This window comes from Jaculus jaculus, chromosome 4, assembly GCF_020740685.1.
Source record: "Jaculus jaculus isolate mJacJac1 chromosome 4, mJacJac1.mat.Y.cur, whole genome shotgun sequence".
In the NCBI taxonomy this organism is placed as follows: Eukaryota; Metazoa; Chordata; class Mammalia; order Rodentia; family Dipodidae; genus Jaculus; species Jaculus jaculus.
In genome coordinates, this window is record NC_059105.1 from 101,662,748 (window position 1) to 101,684,189 (window position 21,442).

Sequence of the window (21,442 nt, forward strand, 5' to 3'; positions counted from 1 at the left end):
ACATACTTGGGCTGCAAGATCACTGAGAAATCCTGCTTGAACTGAGATGATATCCTCCTCCATGAAGACCAGTAGACAGAAATCTGGAAGAAGCCATTCTGCATGTAGGTCAATGTGAGAAAGAAATCACCAGTGAAAATACTCAACCATGGACACTGCAAGCCTTGTATTTGGCTATCCAAGCCAAATGAGTCAATGGGTGAAATAGTGGCACGTCTGTCATGGTGGAAACCAACTGCCATCTAATTGGACTGGAGACCTGCTCCATGGGAGGGAATACATCCCTGATACTGAAAAATTAAAACAAGGGTAGTCATGAGCCCTAGGGGTATAATGTCTGTTGTCTGTCTGGCTAAATGTATATACTATGCTTATACTCGTCAAATTGCCCAGTAAGAATATCTCTTAATGTCCATACCCTTATATTAATGCTACTCTTACTTTTGGTAGAGAATATTCTCTTTTCAGATGGCAGTGACCTTGGGTTGACTCCCATCATGGTACTGGAAAGAAGTGACAGGAGTGCTCAGTACTACAATATCTCTATCATATCTTCCAAGGCTCAGGGCCTATTGTGGAAGAGGTGGCAGGAGGAATGTAAAAGCCAAAGGGAGGGTAAGACTCCTTACAATGTGCTATCCCCAGACACAAAATTCCTGGACATCCATGACCTCACAGTGACTGACACTACCTACACAAGACCATAATAATACAAGGAAAAGAGCATAACATCAAAATAAAAGAGAGACTAATTGAGATGGGGAGGACATATGATGCAGAATGGAGTTTCAAAGGAGAAAGTGGAGGGAGTGAGGGTATTAGCATGGGATATTTTTTATAATCATGGAAGTTGTTAATAAAAATTTGAAAGGAAAAAGTATCCTTTGACTACTTAGAAAGGATGAGTTAAACGGCTCTTGATAAAGATCAGGTCCAATTTGGTAGAAAAATGCAAGCTACTACTTAGGTAATCCTGTGTTAAGTCTAAATGATTAGATCAAAATCTAAGCATATCATTATTGTTTCCCAAGATGGCAAGAAGATTGTTTTGTTCTTTTACTCTGTGGCAGGTTCTTAGATTTAACTTGAGAAGTAGGTGGATTTGAAATAAAGCAATGTCTCACATTCACTAGTTTCAATTGTCTCTACTAATAATATGAAAACTATGACAATAGGTTGGTTTCCCTTCAATCAGAATTAATTGAAATTCTTACCCTAATCTATTCTAGAAATTTCATATATGTGAGGTCTAATTGACTTGGAAATAATATGAATATACTGACATCAGTGATGACTCACTAAATTCCTATCATTAATCCAATAGCACCTTAAAGAATGTAATTTACACTTCAACATTTTCATCTGAGCTGTCACTTGGTCCTTTTCTTCTGGTCTAAATGGCCTGACATACACATAGGGAGACTTGCAAGACAGCACAAAGTCTTACTTCTTAATTAGAGCAAATGTTTTAAATGAATATAAAAGTAATTTGAATACAGCAAAGACCTCTTAAATCTCTACCAATAAATCTGGGACTGCAAAAGCTCTATCTCTGCACCATATATTTTGTTAAGGTTGGCCTAAAATACTGCAGTGAAATGAATTTGTGGCTCATGCAATCAAATGTTTCAGTAATTCATGAGAAAGTAATTCCTTAATATATAAAAGTCGCCTAATAATTTAAGATTTTTCAGGCTTGGTAATAGAACCCATAAGCTCTTTATACACTTTATAGTAAGGAATTCAGTACCTCCCACAAGTGTTATATTTATTAAATTCACTTTAGTTGCCATTCTATTTATTTTGTGGAATAGAAATCATTTGGGTAATGTTTGTCCCTATATAATATTTTTATAAACAACAACAACAACAAAAAACTCTTTCTGTGGCTGGAGTTTATTTGCATATGCAGGATGCCCTGATGTGTCTAGACTCTCTCCCTCTCTCTGTCTCATTCTATCTGTCTCACACCCAATAAATAACTTAAAAAAAAAAAAAAAGCTTTTCCATATTATGAATGATCTGTTTGGTCCTTCATGTTAAACATTTAAAGAAACCCTTCAGTCTTAAACCTAGTTGAATGTTCATTACATGTAAGATAGATTTATTTGTAGTAAGGACATTACTGAGGGAAATTATAAATGTAAAATATATGGTCCAGTTTTTGTAAATATCTATCTATATCTATGTCTATATCTATATCTATATCTGCACTCACGCGCGTGCGCACACACACACACACACACACACACACTCACACACACACATATATGTTGGTTTTTTGAGGTAGGGTCTCACTCTAGCCCAGATTGACCTGGAATTCACTATGTAGTCTCGAACTCACAGCAGTCCTCCTACCTCTGACTTCTGAGTGCTGGGATTAAAGGCATGCCCCACCATGCTCAACTCTCCATTTACATTTAATATATTTACAGCCAAAATATTTTTGTGGAGACAATTATATAAAAAATGCATGTCAATTGTTAAGTTTTTTGAGTTCTTTGTAGATTCTAGATAGCAAACCTTTGTTGAAGGTATAGCCAGTGAAGATTTTCTCCTAGTCAGTAGGTTATCCATTGATTCTGTTGATAGTTTGCTTATTTGTACAATAGCTTTTTATTTTCATGAGGTTCAGGTTGTTGAGTGTTTGCCTAATTCTCTGGGCTACTGGAGACAGATTCAAAAAGTCCTTCACTACATTTATATCCTGGTGTGCTTTCCCTTCTAGTCCATTTAGAGTTTCATGTCTTATAGTGGGGTTCTCTATCCATTTGGAGTTGATTTTAGTGCAAGGTGAGAAAAGGAGATCTAACTTCAGTTTTTTACAAATGGCTATCTAGTCTTCCCAGCATCATTTGGTGAAGAGACTGTCTTTACCCCAGTGAGCATTTTTGGCCCCTTTTTTTAAATTTTTATTTTTGCTTATTATTTATATTTATTTGAGAGTGACAGAGAGAGAGAGAGGGGGAGGGAGGGGCAGGCACGCAGGCAGACAGCAAAAGAGAGAAAGGGCAAGCCAGGACTTCCAGCCACTGCAAACAAACTCCAGATGCATGTGCCCCTTGTGCATCTGGCTAACGTGGGTCCTGGGGAATCGAGCCTTGAACTGAGGTCCTTAGGCCTCACAGGCAAGCACTTAACTGCTAAGCCATCTCTCTAGCCCTTTGGACCCTTTCTTAAAAATCAGGTAGCTGTACTTGGACTCATACCTGGATCGCAATTCTAGTCCACTGATCTATGTGCCTGTTTTTATGGCAGTACCATGTAGTTTTTATCACTATAGACTTATAGTATAATTTTAAAGCATGTATGGTGATATCACCAGAAATGTTCATTTTACTGAGTATATTTTTGGATATCTGAGGCCTTTATGCATCTATATAAATTTTGAGACTGCTTTTTCTAACTCTGTGAGGAATATTGCTTGTTTACTTGCAAGATATGAAAAGGTGAGTTCCTACTGCTGAAGATTCCACAGCCATAGGAATCAAATGACCTTGCCTGAACAAAGAGGGAATCCAGTTCACTCCTGGCTAGCCCTCATAATGCTGGGAAGGTCTATGAGAGCAGCTGGAGAATAAAGGTTGCTAACATATTGAATAAGCAGGAGACCCTGTCAGTTGTAAGATAAACCAGTCAAGCAAGAAGATTATACTTATGCAATAGTGGCCACAGCCCATGCAAGTAAGCAACTGCTCAGGATTGGACATAAGACTTACTCATTGGGGGAGAACTCATATCTGGCTCTGAGAATCAAGCCAGATTCCCTATGACAGGAAACCAACAGAGTACAGAGAGGACCACCGCTGTTTTTTAACTAAGAAGAATAGATATGCACATCAATATATCTCTGTAATAACTAGGCTAATCCCTTTTTATTTAAACTATTCTCACTTTTTGTTGGAGGATCTGTTCTATCTTACAGATGGAGGACATTTCTGGGGAGAACAAGGATACATCAATGTTGCTGTCAGGTTAGCATTGTTGGCAGAAATCAACTGACCAAGAGCAATTTTGGGGACAAAAAAAAAAATTCCGCTTACATACTCAAGATGAAACTCCATGATGGCAGGGGAAAAATATGGCACAAGCAGAGGGTGGATATCATCCCTGGCCAACATAAGGTGGACAATAGCAACAGAAGAGTGTGCCAAACACTAGCAAGCAAAAACTGGCTGTAAAACCCATAAGCCTGCCCTCAAGAATACACTATCTCCAAGAAGCATTAATTACCAAATCTCATCATCTGGGATCCTAGCATTCAGAACAACTTAGTTTATGGAGTACAACTGCCAAAAACACCACAATCAATAAATCAAAAGAGAGATAACATTGTCTCCAATGAGATGTGTCACCTCTATGTCATCTGCTCAGGCCCAGAAGTCCCTATAGAAGAAGTGATGTTATGAATACAGCCCTCCTGATGAGCCTGAAAATCATTCTCAGGGAAATGGTGACGACCTACAGAGACTGACTGTGGTGTCTTGAACATGGTGATGAGTTTCATAAAGTTATTTTTTATTCACTTGCCCATCATTTTCCCCCCATTCCTCTCATTCTTCATATCTATCCTGCTAGCCCCTTGTGTTACCTCAGTCTCACATCTGCATTTGGAGTTCTCTCTCTCTCTCTCACTAAATTTTCTCTCTCTCTCTGTCTCTCTATATCTATATCTGTATCTATATCTATATCTATCTATATGAATGAATGAATGAATGTTAGTATTTAAAAATGAGAGAAAATGCGATATTTTTCTGAGTCTAACTTAATTTGCTTAATATGATTATTTTAAGTTGCTTCTATCTTCTTATAAATGGCATGATTTTAGGTGTTTATAGCTGAATAAAACTCCATGTGTATCACATTTATTTATATACCAGATATTATTTATCTATTCATCTGTTAATAGGCAGTTAAGCTGATTTAATAACTTTGCAATTGTGAATAGTACTGCAATAAGCATAAAAGTTAAGAATTTCAGAAGTATGTTAGAGTCCTTTCAGCAAATGCTCAGAGGAGTTATAAGTAAGTCATGTGTCAGTTCAATTTATAGTTTATTGAAGATCTTCTGTAATGACTCCATTGTGGATGGATTAATTTACATCAAAAATGACAGTGAAGACTGTTTTATGTGTGAGGGTGTCAAGGTCTCTTGCCAGATTCTGGTATTATGTGGATGACTGGGAGATTGAACCCAAGCCAGCAGGCTTTGCAAGCAAGCACCTTTAATTGCTGAGCCATAATGTCAACCACTCAAGGCAATTATTTGAACTAAATATTGTTTTCCTAGAGCAATTTTCTTATTCTCAATCAGTGTTTGTGGACAGTTTGATTAATTTTAGAATAGTCTTTTAGACATTGCTTAGGAGTCCTTCAGACACTTAGTACTCAAAATACTAGAAAACTGGGCTGGAGAGATGGCTTAGTGGTTAAGCACTTGCCTATGAAGCCTAAGGACCCTGGTTTGGGGCTTGATTCCCCAGGACCCACATTAGCCAGATGCACAAGGGGGTGCACGCATCTGGAGTTCATTTGTAGTGCCTGGAGGCCCTGGCATGCCCATTCTCTCTCTCTCTCTCTCTCTCTCTCTCTCTCTCTCTCTCTCTCTCTCTCTCTCCCTCTCTCTCTCTCTCTCTCTGCACCTCTTTCTCTCTCTGTCACTTTCAAAAAAAAATACTAAAAGACTGAACTCAGTTCTCAACACTCCAAAAGAAAAAGAATGTATTAGAATGCTATGGTCAACCTAGGTTTCATGTAATCTGTTTTGTCAGGTAAAAAGCAGGTACATCTACCTTTTTATAAATGCATACACATGCTGTTTACCTTTACACTGGTGGAAGAAATTTTACCTTTGCATTGACAGAAAAAGGAGGTAGTTCAATTCTAGTCCATGCTTGAGTTTCCTTCTGTAAATAAATCTCCATAAGGTAGAACGTGGCTGGAAAACCAAAGGAGTGAATTTTCAAAATCTGTTTTACAAGCAATATTGTGTAGAAAATTAACCCTGTTTGGCCATCAGTACAGTCCACTAACTATAGGCTGTTTGCATGGGGACATTATGTGTAACACCTTAGTCTGTAGGTCTAAGATTGTGTGCTTTTATAACTGTCCGAAGGAGATCAAATGGCTGTTATTTTCCTCTTTCTTTTCTTCAAATGCTTTTCACTTGCATCATGCTTGCCTTGGGTTAGCTGTGCATTCAAACCTCAGTAGCATCCACACAAAAGTATGGAATTTTGTTATAAAAATAGCACTATTGTTATCTATCTCATTGTGTGCTGTGAGAAAACATACTAGGTACAGAAGGGTAGTATTCTGAATCTGTACCTGAATATTAGACTTTATATTTGACTAGTGAAAAGTGCTAATTAGTTAGGTGAATGTTTGGCTTATATTTAAATTAAAAAGTGTTTAGGGACATAGTTTATCCTAGCAGAATATTTCACACAGCAATGTTTTGCAGAGGGCTTTTCAGAAGGTTGTTCTCAGACTAGTCAGGATCATCTAAGATTGTTGTGATGAGCTCAGGAATTTCCTTTTCATGGTGTATCAGTTAGCATGTCCACCATGTCTGAGACTTACATGCACACATAGCCTAAAGTGTAATGTACAGAAACTGACCTAGTCAAAACCTAGTGTAGTTCTTTGCTGCTTATAGAATCTGGTCAAATTATGTAACTTAACTGATTTATTTGTTACATATAGAATAGGAATAGTTATAATGTTTCAGCATTGAAAAAAATATATATATATACAGGCAACCAAGAATTTAAATATTGTACATACAAATTGTAATTAAAACTCACTTCTAGTTTCTATATTAGAAATATGTTCACATGTTATATACACTTACTAAATTTGTTTCAAATTAATATCTTTTTGCTCTAGTTAAGAGTGTTGATTCTTTTTCTTATATCATTTATTGTACTGCACTTATGTTTATTCATGTAGTATGACCCTAAGCATTTTGAAGCTTCATCTAAATAATGTTGAACTGAGAATTCTGCATTTAGGTTGCAGTTGGTCAAGAGTATATTTGTCTTGCAAAATATGTTTAACCATGCATAATTTGAACTCCTACATCATCAAGCTACCAAAATTCAGGGCTAAAATTTGCCTTTCAGTAAGTATTTACAACAGTAATATACTCCACTAGGAATATGTAAGGAGGGCAGACGAGATCGTGAATATAATGTGAAGAACCATAATATGCTGTGTAGAACATCTTTATTTCTCATCAAAAATAAGATAATCTGTGAAAATAATAGGTTGTCAATAAAATCCTGTGAAAGTCTATATTCTTTCAGGAATATGTGCACTTAACATTTTATTTAAATGCACAAAACATTTTTATATATTCCAAAACTCAGTACAACTTATAACAATTCATGATTTTGTAGGCAAGAAAACAATGCTATAGTAGTATAACCATAGATTATATCTAGTGGGGAAATAAATACAAAACTTTAATCAATAATCATTATCATAATAAAACTCAGTCAACAATGATAGAGGAAAATCTGACTTATATGTATATCTTTTTATCAAAAACATTTGCAGGTTATCCAACTGATAGAGGCCTTATCTCTAGAATTTACAAAGAACTCAAAAGTCTAAACAATAAGAAGACAAATACCCCACTCACAAAATGGGGCACAGAGTTAAACAGGCAATACACAGAGGAAGAGATACAAATGGCAAACACACACCTAAGAAAATGTTCATCATCCCTAATCATCAGAGAAATGCAAATTAAAACAACTATGAGATTCCACCTTACCCCAATAAGGATAGCCAACATCAAAAGGTCAAATGAAAATAAATGCTGGCAAGGATGTGGAGAAGCAGGGACACTCATTCACTGTTGGTGGGAATGCAGGATGGTACAACCACTTTGGAAAGCAATATGGAGACTCCTGAAAAAGCTGACTATACAAATACCAACAGACCCAGTTATACCATTACTGGGCATGTACCCTAAAACCTTCAAACCAAAAGCCAGAGAGATTTGCTCAACCATGTTTGTAGCAGCTCAATTCGTAATAGCTAAAAGCTGGAATCAACCCAGATGTCCATCATTAGAAGAATGGATAACAAAGATGTGGTATATCTACACAATGGAATTCTATACAGCAGTAAGAAAAAACGATATAAAGAAATTTGAGGAAAAATGGTTGAACCTGGAACAGATCATTCTCAGCGAACTTACCCAATCACAGAAAAAAAATCGACACATAGTCTCACTCATCTGCAACACCTAACCTGAATTTGCCCAAGATGCCTTACATACCCAGCAAGTACCTCATGAACTAGACAATAAGATGGATGGGAGGGCAGGGAGGGAATCAAAGGGTGGAAAACAGTAATCCGGACCCAAACGGCAATGGTACCATAAAATTCTACTTCCTAAAAGACAGACCAAATGACTGAACCTTCACTAGTCCCTTACAGGAAACACCTGACCACAAGACACTGGAGAGGGTAGGATCAAGACTGACCTAAATCTCCTACATCTTCCTTCCCTCCCTCTCCCCCTCTCCCCTCTATCTCTCTCCTCTCTAACTCTTGTATATTAGTTATCTTTTTCCTCAATTTCTTAGTGGACACTGACCTGTAACCCCCACTTCCAGCTTGGGCCTACAATCCACAATGAGCTTTTGATCAGAGAAACCTACAAGGTTTCCCAAAACAATGACAGACTTCTGTCAGAGTGATTGATGACCCACCAAAGGCCAGTGGTAAGACCCTATTGCTGAAGACTCCATACGCAGCTGACACGCAAAATGGAATGACATGGCTGGAAGCCAGGAGAGAGTCAGTCCCCAGACAGTCAGTGTGTCCAGTGACAGAAGGCGCTACATAGGCGACTGGGGGAAGTGACCAAGATCTGTCCAAGCAACACATTGTTTAACCTAAGTAGCAACAATTAACCGGATGTGATACCCACACAAGTGCAATAGTGGTACACAGCCATGGTGAGGAATCAATTGCTCTTGATTTGGCTAACTGATCCACTCAGTGGTACTAGACCCTTAGCTGGAGCTGGGAAACAAGTCAGAACCATACCCAAACACAAGCCCACTCTACAATATCAAGCTACCATCAATCACGGGGTATAAGAGGGCCTACACCTATCAAACTGTCTATCAAAAAAGTAAGTGTTATCTCAATTTTCTGGGTGCTAACTTACTCTCCGTTGGAGAATCTGCTTCTCTTTTCCAGATAGATGCATATCCTAAGAAGAGAGCTGCCCCAACATACCTCAGAAGGGGCCCAACTGAAACTAAGGACAACTGGCGAAATAAGCAAGGGTGATGTTTTCCTGTGAACTGGATACCAGCACAAAGGGGAAGGAGATCAATGCAGAGAAAAATCAACTCCTACCAAATCAGGGAGCCAGAGCCTCAGAGGCCCCCAACACCTCAGCACTGAAGCCGACCAAAAATGAACCCAACATGGCTCAGGGAAATCTTGCGGAAGAGGGGGCGGAAAGAATGTCAGAGTTACATGTTGGGTCATGATTTTCAGAGACATTTATCATACTAATAACTGGGGGCTAACTCCACAATGCACGACCCATTTTCAATAACAAGGAGGGTCTAATGGGAGGAGGTAGATCACAGATGAGCCTAAATAATGGTACCAAACTGCCTGTATTTACTGAAAAGAAAACTAATAAATTAAATTAAAAAAAAAAAAAGTTGGCACAGGTGTCCCATCAAACAGTAGGGGCTTGTTCTTCCAAGGACTGAAGACTTGAGTTGACCATCCAGGTGTCAGCAGAGCCAGGCTTACTCTTCCAGTGGTGGAAATCTGTCTTTGTCCTTTTGTAGGTTTGATTGTATATTACCCAGTCTGTTCATATCATCTTATTCTGTGTACATCTGTCTCTGTGCTCAAATATCCCTTGATATTTTGAATTGAAATATCAGGCAAATTAAATTTTGATTCATTCAAATGACCTAACTCATTTTAAATAGATTTTCTCTGTGTGTTTTTGTGATGACATAGTTTCCAAAGATGGTAACATTATGTACTGCTAGGAGTTAAGACATAAAGAAATATTTTCTGAGAACACAAAATTCAGTTCATTTGTTTTATTGAAATTCTGTATTATCATGGTAACACAGTTGGTTATTGGTTAATCTTTCTACAGATTTATAATAAAAAGTTAAATGATAATGAATGATATAGAAATAAAAAAAAACATATTCTAAAGTAATATTATAACCCCAAAACAATAAAAGTATATAGATTATTAAGATATCTTCATGTCATAAGTAGAGCCATAGCAAATATGACATAACAATAGTTCCTTTAAGATAATCTGATAAAATGATTCTCATATATAAGTGGACAAAAAACAACTCTACAATGAGCAGAGTACATAATAATCAGAGAAAGGCCCCAAATATCCAACATACTTTGATATCCCATTCTAATATTTAAAAATATTAGTAATATTGTTATTAGAAATTAAACCAACATTTTTAGTCTAAACCTGAGAAATAACTTTCATTTAGATTGGATTTCTTTTTCTCACATTTGTCAAAGCAGTTAAGCAAAAGAAGCAATGTCTCCCCCTTTTTCTTTTCAAAGTGAATTTAGAGGTCATTGGATATTCTTGGAAAGTGAAAATTCATTTTAAAAAACACCACTGTGAAAGGCCAAGAAAATGTTACTGAAAGCCAACATCAAATGGCAAATTGTCTTGATATAACTCAGATCACTTTGGAGCCATTATATTCAGTTATACTCAACTCATTGTGACTCATCAAGGCATGATTTTTGAGACACTGAATCTTGATGCACAAGAAGTAACACCATGTGATTGGAAGTAAAAGTATATAAGTTGCATGATTTCTATTTTTAGAAGAATAATTCTAAAACAATAATAAAACGTGTGCTACATTATTAAAATTCAATTAAAAATAGAGGTTGTGAAGATATTTATTCCTCATTACAGATTTTATTTGTTTCTAAAGAGGTATTAGATATATTAAGCCCTTACACGTTATACTACTGTGACAGCTTTAACTATATAAGGTGAATTTTAACTCAGTAGATAATTTTCAAAAATTGCATATGACATTGCTGAGAAAGTAACTAGAAAAATAATCTCATTTACAATAGTTTTAAAAAATTCTCACACAAATGCAATAGTGGTGCATAGCCGTGGGGGAAACCAACTGTTCTTGATTTGGCTAACTGCTCCCCTCAGTGGTACAGGACCCATGGCTAGATGTAGGAAACATGTCAGAACCATATCCAAACATGAGCCTGCTCTCCATTATCAAGTTACCATCAATCATGGGCTACAATAGGGTCTACAACTATTAAATTCTCTGTAAAAAAATAAGGGTTATCTTATTTGTCTGGTGCTAACTTACTCTCCATTGGAGAATCTGCTTCTCTTTTTCAGATATATATAGATCCTAAGGAGAGAGCCACCCCATCATACCTCAAAAAGGCCCTGGCTGAAACTAAGAACAATTGGCGAAACAAGCAAGTGTGCTGTTTTCTTGGTGAACTGGGTACCAGCACAAGGATGAAGGAGATCAACACAGAGAAAAATCAACTCCTACAAATCAGAGATCCAGAGACCCAGAGGCCCCCAACACCTCATCACTGAAGTAGACCAAAAATCAACCCAACACGGCTCAGGGAAATTTGCAGAAGAGGGAATGGAAAGGATGTCAGAGCCACATCTTGGGTCATGATATGCAGAAACATTTATCCTATCCATAACTGTGGGCTAACTCCACAATGCATGACCCATATACCTCAACAAGGAGGGGCCAGGGGGAGGGGGTAGTATATGGATGAACCTAACAATGGTACCAATTTGACTGTATTTGCTGAGTACAAAACTAACAAATAAATAAATAAATAAATATTACAGATAAATGTGGCACAGGAACTCAAAGACTTCTATAATGAAAACTCAAAGACACAGGAGAAATTGAAAAAAAAAATAGGAGTTAGAAAGATATCCTATGTTCAAAGATTGGCACAATTACTATGGCAAAGAAGGCTATATTATCAAAAGGAGTTTATGGTTTCAACCAATACCCACAAAAATACCAATGACATCCTTCAAAAAACAAGAAAACAGACCAATTTTCACATAGAAGTGCCAAAGATCTCCAAATCACCAAAGCAAGACCAAACAAAAAAAAGAATGATGGTGGTATCTCACTATATGATCTCAAATTATATTACAATGCCATGGAAACAGAATAGCATGATGTAGGCATAAAAAGAGAAATGTAGAGTAACTGAAATAAATACTGGATTAGAATTAAACCCACACAGCTATGGTGCCACCTAATTAGCAAAATCATATCTTGGATAAAAGACAGCCTCATAAACAAATGGTGCTGGGAAAACTGCATATAGAAGAAACCAGATACATATGTCCCACACTACACAAAATCCATTAAGTATGAATTAAACTCCATAAGGCAAGATAACACTTTAAAAATTATATATAGGGCTGGAAAGACTTCTCAGTGAATTAAAGCACTTGCCTGAAAAGCCAAAGGACCCAAGTTCAATTTCCCAGAACCCACATAAAGCCAGGTGCACAAAGTGGTACATGAATCTGGAGTTTATTTACAGCTGCTGGATGCCCTGAAATACCCATTCTCTCTATCTGCTTCTTCCTCTCTTTCAAAGAAATAAATTAAAATGAAATGTATATTTTTAGTATATTCTTATTGACAACTCCTATACTTACAGACAACAAACCATGATATTTCCCTCCCTTCCCCTCCCCTCCCCCACTTTCTCCTTCATAGCTCTGTTTGCCATCATATCCCTTTCCTCTTTCCATTAGGCTCTCTTTTAATTTGATGTCATCATCTTTTTCTCCTATTATGAGGGTTTTGTGTTGGTTTGCTAGGCACTGTGAGGTCTTGGATATAGAGGCCAAATTCTGTCTGGACAGTTGCATGTAGAGAGTGGTGCACTTCCTTTGGCTCTTGCAATCTGTCTGCCACTTCTTCCACAATTGACCCTGAGCCTTGGAGGGTGTGAGATGTTTCACTGCTGGACACTCCTCCGTCCCTTCTTTTCAGCACTATGTTGCCTTTTGGGCCATCCCAGTGGTCATTGCCATCTGAAAAGAAAAGCTTCTCTCACCAGAAATGAGAGTAACACTAATTTATGTGTATGGTCATTAAGTGTAGTGATTTCAGGGCAATTTGGTGAGAGTAATATATGCATTTATCCAGACAAGAGTAGGCTTTATACCCCTAAAGCTCATGACCTCTTGTGCCATAGGCTTTTGGTTATATTTGCAGTACCAGGAATGTGTTCCCTCCCACAGAGTGGGCCTTCAGTCCAATTAGAGAGCAGTTGGTTTCCCCCAGAGTATACATGCCACTATTGCACTCATTCAAATAACAGTTAAAGCAAATGAGTAAAGGGAAAACAAGAAACACTAAAAAATAAGAAAAATAGCAAGGATAAATGCATACCTTTCAATAAGAACTCTTAATATCAATGCCCTCAATGCACCATCCAAAAGACACAGGCTTGCAGACTGGGTTAAAAGGCAGAATCCTGCCATTTGTTGCCTCCAGGAAACTGATCTCTCAATAAAAGATAGACACTGCCTTAGGGTGAAAGGATGGAAAATGGTATTTCAAGGAAATGGGCCTAGGAAACAAGCAAGGGTTGCTATCCTATTATCTGACAGGATAGACTTCAAACAAACATTAGCAAAGAAAGATAAAGAAGGTCATTTTGTACTGATTAAAGGAACACTCCAGCAGGAGGAAATTACAATCCTAAACATATATTCACCTAACATTGGGGCTCCCAGTTTCATGAAACTAACACTATTAGACTTAAGGTCACAGGTAACATCAAATGCAATTGTAGTGGGAGACTTCAATACCCCACTCTCACCGATTGACAGGTCATCCCAGCAAAAAATAAACACAGATATCTGAATTAAATGATGTAATGGAACAAATGGACCTAACAGATAGCTACAGAACATTCCATCCAAATGTTGCACAATATACATTTTTCTCAGCAGCACATGGAACATTCTCTAAAATTAAATATTTTTAAAAAAAATAAGAATTGTAGGTTCCTGACATGGAAACCCTAAGGAAGAAAGTAGCTGAAATGTGTAGGTCTCAGGTCTCACTCACCGGGGGACACCATGTAATTTTTGAGCTAGTAATCCATGCATTTTTGCAGATAAGTCTCGTGTGTGCTCCCCACCATGTTTTAGCTCCAGGCATGCTTTTTCACTGAAAGCAAGAAATACACATTAGATGATATGTCCATCTCAATTACTGCCACCTCTGAAATTGCCGACCTCAGTAGCATCATTAATAAACTACTGCAAGCCAAAGACGAGTTGCCCAGCATGTAGAGTTTGATTTCCTAATCAAGGTCCAGTTACTGCAAATGCCCTTGATCAAGCACATGAAACTGGAGAACATTTCATCAGAAGAGGTTGTGGAGCTCAAATATGTGGAGAAATACACTGCACCCCAGCCAGAGCAATGCATGTTCCATGATGACTGGATCAGTTCAATCAAAGGGGCAGAGGAATGGATCTTAACTGGTTCTTATGATAAGACTTCTCAAATCTGGTCCTTGGAAAGAAAGTCAATAATGGCAGTTGCAGGACATATAAATGTTGTGAAAGATGTGGCTTAGGTTAAAAAAAAAAAAAAAAAGATAGTTTGTCTTGCTGTCTCCTGAGTGCCTCTCTAGGTCAGACAATCCTCCTGTGGGAGTGGAATGTGGAGAGGAACAAGGTGAAAGCCCAGCACTGCTGCAGAGGTCATGCCAAAAGGGTAGACTCCACAGCTGTTGATAGCTCAGGAACTAAATTTTGCAGTTCTTCTTGGGATAAGGTGCTAGAAATCTGGTCTAAAGTCCCAACAGATAAAGAAGATGGAATGGAGGAGTTTACAGATCCTCCAAGAAAGAAACAGAAAACAGAGCAGTTGGGACTAACAAGGACTCCCATAGTGACCCTCTCTGACCACACAGAAGCAGTTTCGTCAGTACTGTGGTCAGATGCTGAGGAAATCTGCAGTGTGTCTTGGGACCACACAATTAGAATGTGAGATGTTGAGTCTGGCAGTCTTAAGTCAACTTTGTTGGGAAACAAAGTGTTTAATTGTATTTCCTAGTCTACACTTTGTAAATGTTTGGCATCTGGAAGCACAGATAGGCATATCAGATGTTGGAACCCTCAAACTGAAGATGTTTTTTGGTGTCATTATCCCTAAGGACACATACAGGCTGGGTCACATGAGTGAACTTGTCATCTACCCATGAACAGTAGCTGATTTCAGGCTGTTTAGATAATATTGCCAAGCTGTGGGACACAAGAAGTTGTAAGGCTCCTGTGTATGATTTGGCTGCTCAAGAAGATAAAGTCCTAAATGTGGACTGGGCAGATACAGGGCTACTTCTGAGTGGAGGAGCAGATAATAAGCTGTCCTCCTACAGACACTCTCTTACTACTTCCCATGTGGGGGCATGAAAATGAGTGATATTTGATCACAGACTGTTTTTTTTTTTTTTTCTTGGTGGGATTTCATATTGTTTTTTTTTGAAATTGGTAGAGTCTCACTGTAATGCCATAGACACTTTATAAATTAAACTGGTAGAGAATCATCGGATTACATAGTTAATGCAGAGATGGAAAACACCCTTTTAAAGTTTACCTAATGGTTCATCCTTCATAATATTTTACTGTTGTTGTGTATTTCTTTTGTGTATATAAAATTATAGTATATGGCTTGTATTCTCTACCTTATGTAGACTCTTAACATTAAATTGGTTTAAAACTTAAAAAAAATAAAAAATAAATAAAATTAGATAAAAAACAGATAAATCTTTAAAAAGGGAGGTCTCAGTGGAATGGGGACAGGGAGGAAGGAAATGATGGTACCTACACACAAAGTATCCAAATAAAATTTCTACATAGATGTGTGTGTGTGTGTGTGTGTGTGTGTGTGTGTGTATCATCTATCTATCTATCTATCTATTCCTTTTAAAAACATTTATTAATTAGTTTTGGACTCAGTGAATACAGTCAAGTTGGTACCATTGCTAGGTTCATTCATGTCCTACCCCTCCCCCTGGCCCCTCCTTGTTGATGTGTATGGGTTATGCACTGTGGAGTTAGCCCACAGTTATGGGTAGAAGTGTCTCTGCGTATCATGACCCAACGTGTGGCTCTAACATTCTTTCCACCCCCTCTTCTGCAAAATTTCACTGGGCCATGTTGGGTTCATTTTTTGTTTGCTTCAGTGATGAGGTGTTAGGGGCCTCTGGGACTCTGGATATCTGATTTGGTAGGAGTTGACTATTTTCTGTATCGATCTTCTTCACCCTGGAGCTGGTACCTGGTTCACCAAGAAAACAGGACCCTTGCTTGTTTCACCAATTATTGTTAGTTTCAGCTGGGGCCCTTTTGAGGTATGATGGGGTGGTTCTCTCCTCAATATCTGCTTCTATCTGAAAAAGAGAAGCATATTCTCCAATGGAGAATAAAGTTAGCACCAGACAAATGGGATAACCCTTATTTTTTTAATATATAGAGAATTCAATAAGTGTAGGCCCTCTTGTAGCCCATGATTGGTTGTAGCTTGATAATGGAGAGCAGGCTCATGTTTGGATATGGTTCTGACTTGTTTCCTAGCTCCAGCTATGGGTCCCATACCACTGAGAGGAACAGTTAGCCAAATCAAGAGCAGTTGGTTCCCCACCATGGCTGTGTGCCACTATTGCACTTGTGTGAGAATCATGACAGGTTATTTGCTGCTAAGTAGATTAGACCATGAGTGGCTTGCAGAGATATTGGTCATTTTCCCCAAATCACCCATGTAGCACCTTCTAGCACTAGACACGCTGTCTGGAGAATGACTCTCTTTCAGTTTCCAGCCATGTCATTCCATTGTATGTATCAACTACATATGGTGTCTTCAGCAGTAGAGTCTTACCACTAACCTTTTGTGGGTCATCAAGTACTCTGACAGAAATCTGTCTTTCCTTTAGGAAACCTTGTAGGTCTCTCTGATCAAAAGCTCATTGTGGATGATAGCCACATGCTGGTACTGGGAGTTACAGGACAGTGCCCACTATGAAAAGGAAGAAAAAGATAACTAATATAAAAGAGATAGAGCAAAGAGAGAGAGAGAGAGAGAGAGAGAGAAAGAAAGAAACTGTAGAAGATTAAGGTCAGTCTTCATCATACCCTCTCCAGTATTTTGTGGCTCAGTTGTTCTCTCAAGGGCCTGGTGAAGGTTCAACCATCTGGTCTGCCTTTTAAGATGTAGAATTTTATTGTACCATTGCCATTTGGGTCTAAATTTGTGTGTCCCAACCCCTCTCTTGCCCTCCCCTCCCTTCCCTCCCACCCTATTGTCTAGCTCTCGAGATGCTTACTGGGTATGTTAGCATCTTGCATAGATTCAGGTTAGGTGCTCTAAATGAGTGATACTATGCAGTGATTATCTTTCTGTGATTGGGTAACTTCACTGAGAATGATCTGTTCTAGGTTCAACCATTTTTCCTCAAATTTCATTGTGTCATTTTTTCTTACTGTTATGTAGAATCCCACTGTGTAGATATACCACATCTTAGTCATCCATTCTTCTAGTGATGGACATCTGGGTTGATTCCAGCTCTTAGCTATTATGAATTGAGCCACTATAAACATGGTTGAGCAAATCTCTCTGAACCGTGGTTTAAAGGTTTTAGGGTAGATGCCCAATAAGGGAATAACTGGGTCTGTTGGTAACACTATAGTCAGCTTTTTCGGGAGTCTCCATATTGCCTTCCAAAGTGGTTGTACCCTCTTACTTTCCCACCAACAGTGGATGGAGATTCCTAATTCTCCACATCCTCATCAGCATTTATTTAAAAATTCATAGACATAGGCAAAGACTATCTAAAAGGAACTGGCATAGCACAGAGAATAATCCCTAAAAATGACAAATGTGAGTACATGAAATTAACAAGTTTATTCACAGAGAAGAAAATGATTAATAAGAATAAAGAATCAGAGCTGGAGAGATGGCTCAGCTATTGAGGTGCTTGCCTGTGAAGCTTAAGTACCCATGTTTGACTCTCCAGATCCCACCTAAGCTGTAGGGAGCCAATGCAGATGCCATTCTCGCCAGTCTTGAGGTAAATACTTCCTCATTTAGGCAGCAACCTCCCTTGAGGTTGTGCATGCGCTTGATGCACCTTGTCCTGAGCCTATCCCGTGGCTCCTGTGGGTGGGTGAGCCTATGGCAGCCAATCAGCAGGTGTCCCATAGTATTCTGCCCTATAAAAGCAGCTACACTCCTGCGCCCCTCGCCCCTCGCCATCAACTTTCCTGTTAACCAAGAGGCTCTCCAATAAAGTGTGATCGAGAAGGATCCTTGTTTGCTGGTCGTGCTTTTCCTGTGGGACAGGGGCTCGCCGCAAAGCGGTGCCGAAACCCGGGAACGCTGGGTGTTTTGTGGTCACCGGGCGAGGGGCCGAAGAGGATCCAGAACTTGACACACGGAGAGGAAGACGTCGGAGAGGAAGACGTCGGTAAGTCATCCCCAGTCATAATGTTTTTTTACTTAGATCCCTACCTGGTCCTTCTTATTTTCATTCCTGTGTGGGTTGTTGTCTTTATTGTTTGCTGTGAGTGCAACATGGGCAATTCTAAAGAAAACCACATGGAATTTATTAGAAGGGGACGAGAAATTCTCGCAAGACATCAGGATAGTGTTTCTGAGTCAGATTCAAATGGGGAGTCAAAAACTAGGCCTAGAAAAAGAAAAAAAATAAAAAAGAAGGGATTAAACAAAGAAAAAAGTTTAAAAGGTGAGCTCAGAGAAACAGGTAAAATCTATAATTGCTCCCCCGCCCCCGAGGGGGAAAGAGGAGCCTTTAACAGGTTCTATCCTCCCATTGAGGAGCTTACACATGCAAATGTACTTAACACAGATAAGGAGGCTAACTCCGATTCTGCAGAGGAGGAAGAAGAAGAATTATTTAAAGGGAAAGAGGAAAGACTAAAGGAGGCCACCGCCTGTCATCAAAGGGAGCAAACAAAGGGGCCTAAAGGCCAAGGGTGTAGTCCTTTACAGTCCCTAGAGCCTTCCGCACCCCCACCCCATAACACCCCTGGGGACACATGCCGCTTCATTAAAACAAAAACCTGGTCGAGGCTGGCCTCCGCTAGGAGGGGATTCTATTATGGCTTCAAGAGAAAGAAAAAAAAAGGGAAAAAAACTCCTTGGGAGCCACACTCTCCAATATTTTCCGCAGCTGGTAGCCCAACAGGCTTGTTCGGGGCTTAAATATTGCTTAATACACTTTACAAAGCTGCCTGACAAACTCATCATCCCCTATACTAAGGAACAGGTAGAAGTTTTGTCTGGCACTGTGGATGATTGGAACATTCTCATGTGTGCTTTCCCAAATGTCATAGATAATCATTATCCAAAGAGCCCTATTTTGTCTTTTGTTGAAAATAATCTGGTTTACTTTCCTAAAATCACTGTTCAGGAGCCTATTACATCAGCCCCTGCCATCTTTACTGATGGTTCAAAGTCTGGTCGTGGGGCCTACCTGGTACAGGGATCGGAGCCTATAGTAAGAATGTTCAGACCTGACTCTCCTCAGATTGTTGAATGCTTAATAGTCTTGGAGGTATTTCAGACATTTCCCACTTCCTTTAATTTGTTTACAGATTCCTTGTATGTGGCCAATGCAGTGGCTAATTTAGAGATCGCAGCTTCAGTTCGCTCCTCTAGTTCAGTGTCCAATATTCTATTACAACTTCAATCTTTAATTCAGCAGAGAACTTGCCCATTTCATGTTTCTCATATCCGAGCCCATTCATTGCTGCCTGGACCCCTGTCACAGGCTAATGACCTGATAGATCGGGCTACCAGGCTGGCCATGGTCTCCTTAGGAGATCCTAAGGCTTCAGCTATAGAATTTCATAGATTATATCATGTGCCTGCAAATACTTTAAAACTCAAATTTCTCATTTCCAGAAATGAAGCACGAGACATTGTAAAATCTTGTCAGTCTTGTGTCACCTTTTTACCCTCCCCACATGTGGGCGTTAACCCTCGAGGCCTACGTCCTGGAGACCTTTGGCAAATGGATGTGACACATCTTCCAGAGTTTGGAAGATTAAAATACCTACATGTCTCAGTGGACACGTGCTCAGGTATTATTTTTGCCTCACCATTGGCAGGTGAAAAGGTCTCTCATGTAAAAACTCACTGCCTAGAGGCCTGGGCTGCTTGGGGAAAGCCACACCGCCTAAAAACTGATAATGGCCCAGCGTACTCATCTGGTGGCTTTCGAGCCTTCTGTGCCCAAATGCAGGTTGCACATACCACTGGCCTTCCTTACAACCCACAAGGTCAAGGTATAGTAGAAAGAGCCAATAAAAGTCTAAAAGTTCTTTTATTTAAACAAAAAGGGGGTATAACGGAAAATACAACTCCCAAGGAAAGAGTGTCTTTAGCCCTTTTTACCCTTAATTTTTTAATCTTGGATAATAATAATAAATGTGCAGCTGACAGGCACAGTCAACATGTGATTCAATCATCTAGTGAGATGGTGTTGTGGAAGGATGTCTTAGATAATAAATGGAAAGGACCGGATCTTGTTGTGATAAGATCCAGGGGAGCTGTTTGTGTTTTTCCACAGGAACAGGATTCCCCTCATTGGGTTCCAGCCCGGCTGATGAGGACAGTCAAGCGATCTCCGGAGGAGGGTCCAGGAGACAGTGATGTTCATCAGGGCGGAGATGATGAAGGTCTAGTGAATAATCTTCCTCCTGTGCCTGGAATCCATGAATCAAGTGGAAGAGGAAGGGACACAGGATGAAGGGGCGTCTTGAAAGCGCCTCAATACATCTGGGGGTGTTAATGACATTGGACATGGCTGTGGGAGGAATACTTCCTTTGCCCCTGCGCTGGTGTGTGTTCATCCACCGTTTCTGTTCGTTCTTAGTAACTTCTCTTTTAGTAATTGCACCAATGCTTCCTGCTATCTGTCATTTTAAGGAAGGGGTAGGAGTGGGAATGTTCCTAGTGTGCTGCCTGGGAGTATGCGTACTTTGCCTCTGGTTGATTTGCCGCCTGCGAACCCAAACCAAGAGGGACAAGGTGGTCATTTCTCAAGTGCTTGCTGCCTTGGAAAGTGGTTCCTCCCCCCAAATTTGGCTGTCAGCTTTAAATAGGCAAATAGCTCCCCTGGCCCTTGCACCCTCAGGGTCTCAGAGTACCCATTGCACGAGGATGGGCAGGGACCTGGTAGCTTTCGTTTGACCGCCGCCTTTGCACTCTCAGGGGATCTGTCCCATTGCACTGAGGAAGGGGAGGTTGAACTTCTTCCCTTGATCGGTCAACACATCATGAGGTGCGGACCTGATCGGGAAGGTGGCTATTTT

The 21,442-nt window shown here is 39.4% G+C and overlaps 1 pseudogene; it reads left to right on the plus strand.

Annotated features, from left to right (window-relative positions):
• The first annotated feature begins 14,536 nt into the window (after positions 1-14,536).
• LOC101604712 lies at positions 14,537-15,520 on the plus strand (annotated as a pseudogene).
• The last annotated feature ends 5,922 nt before the right edge of the window (positions 15,521-21,442 follow it).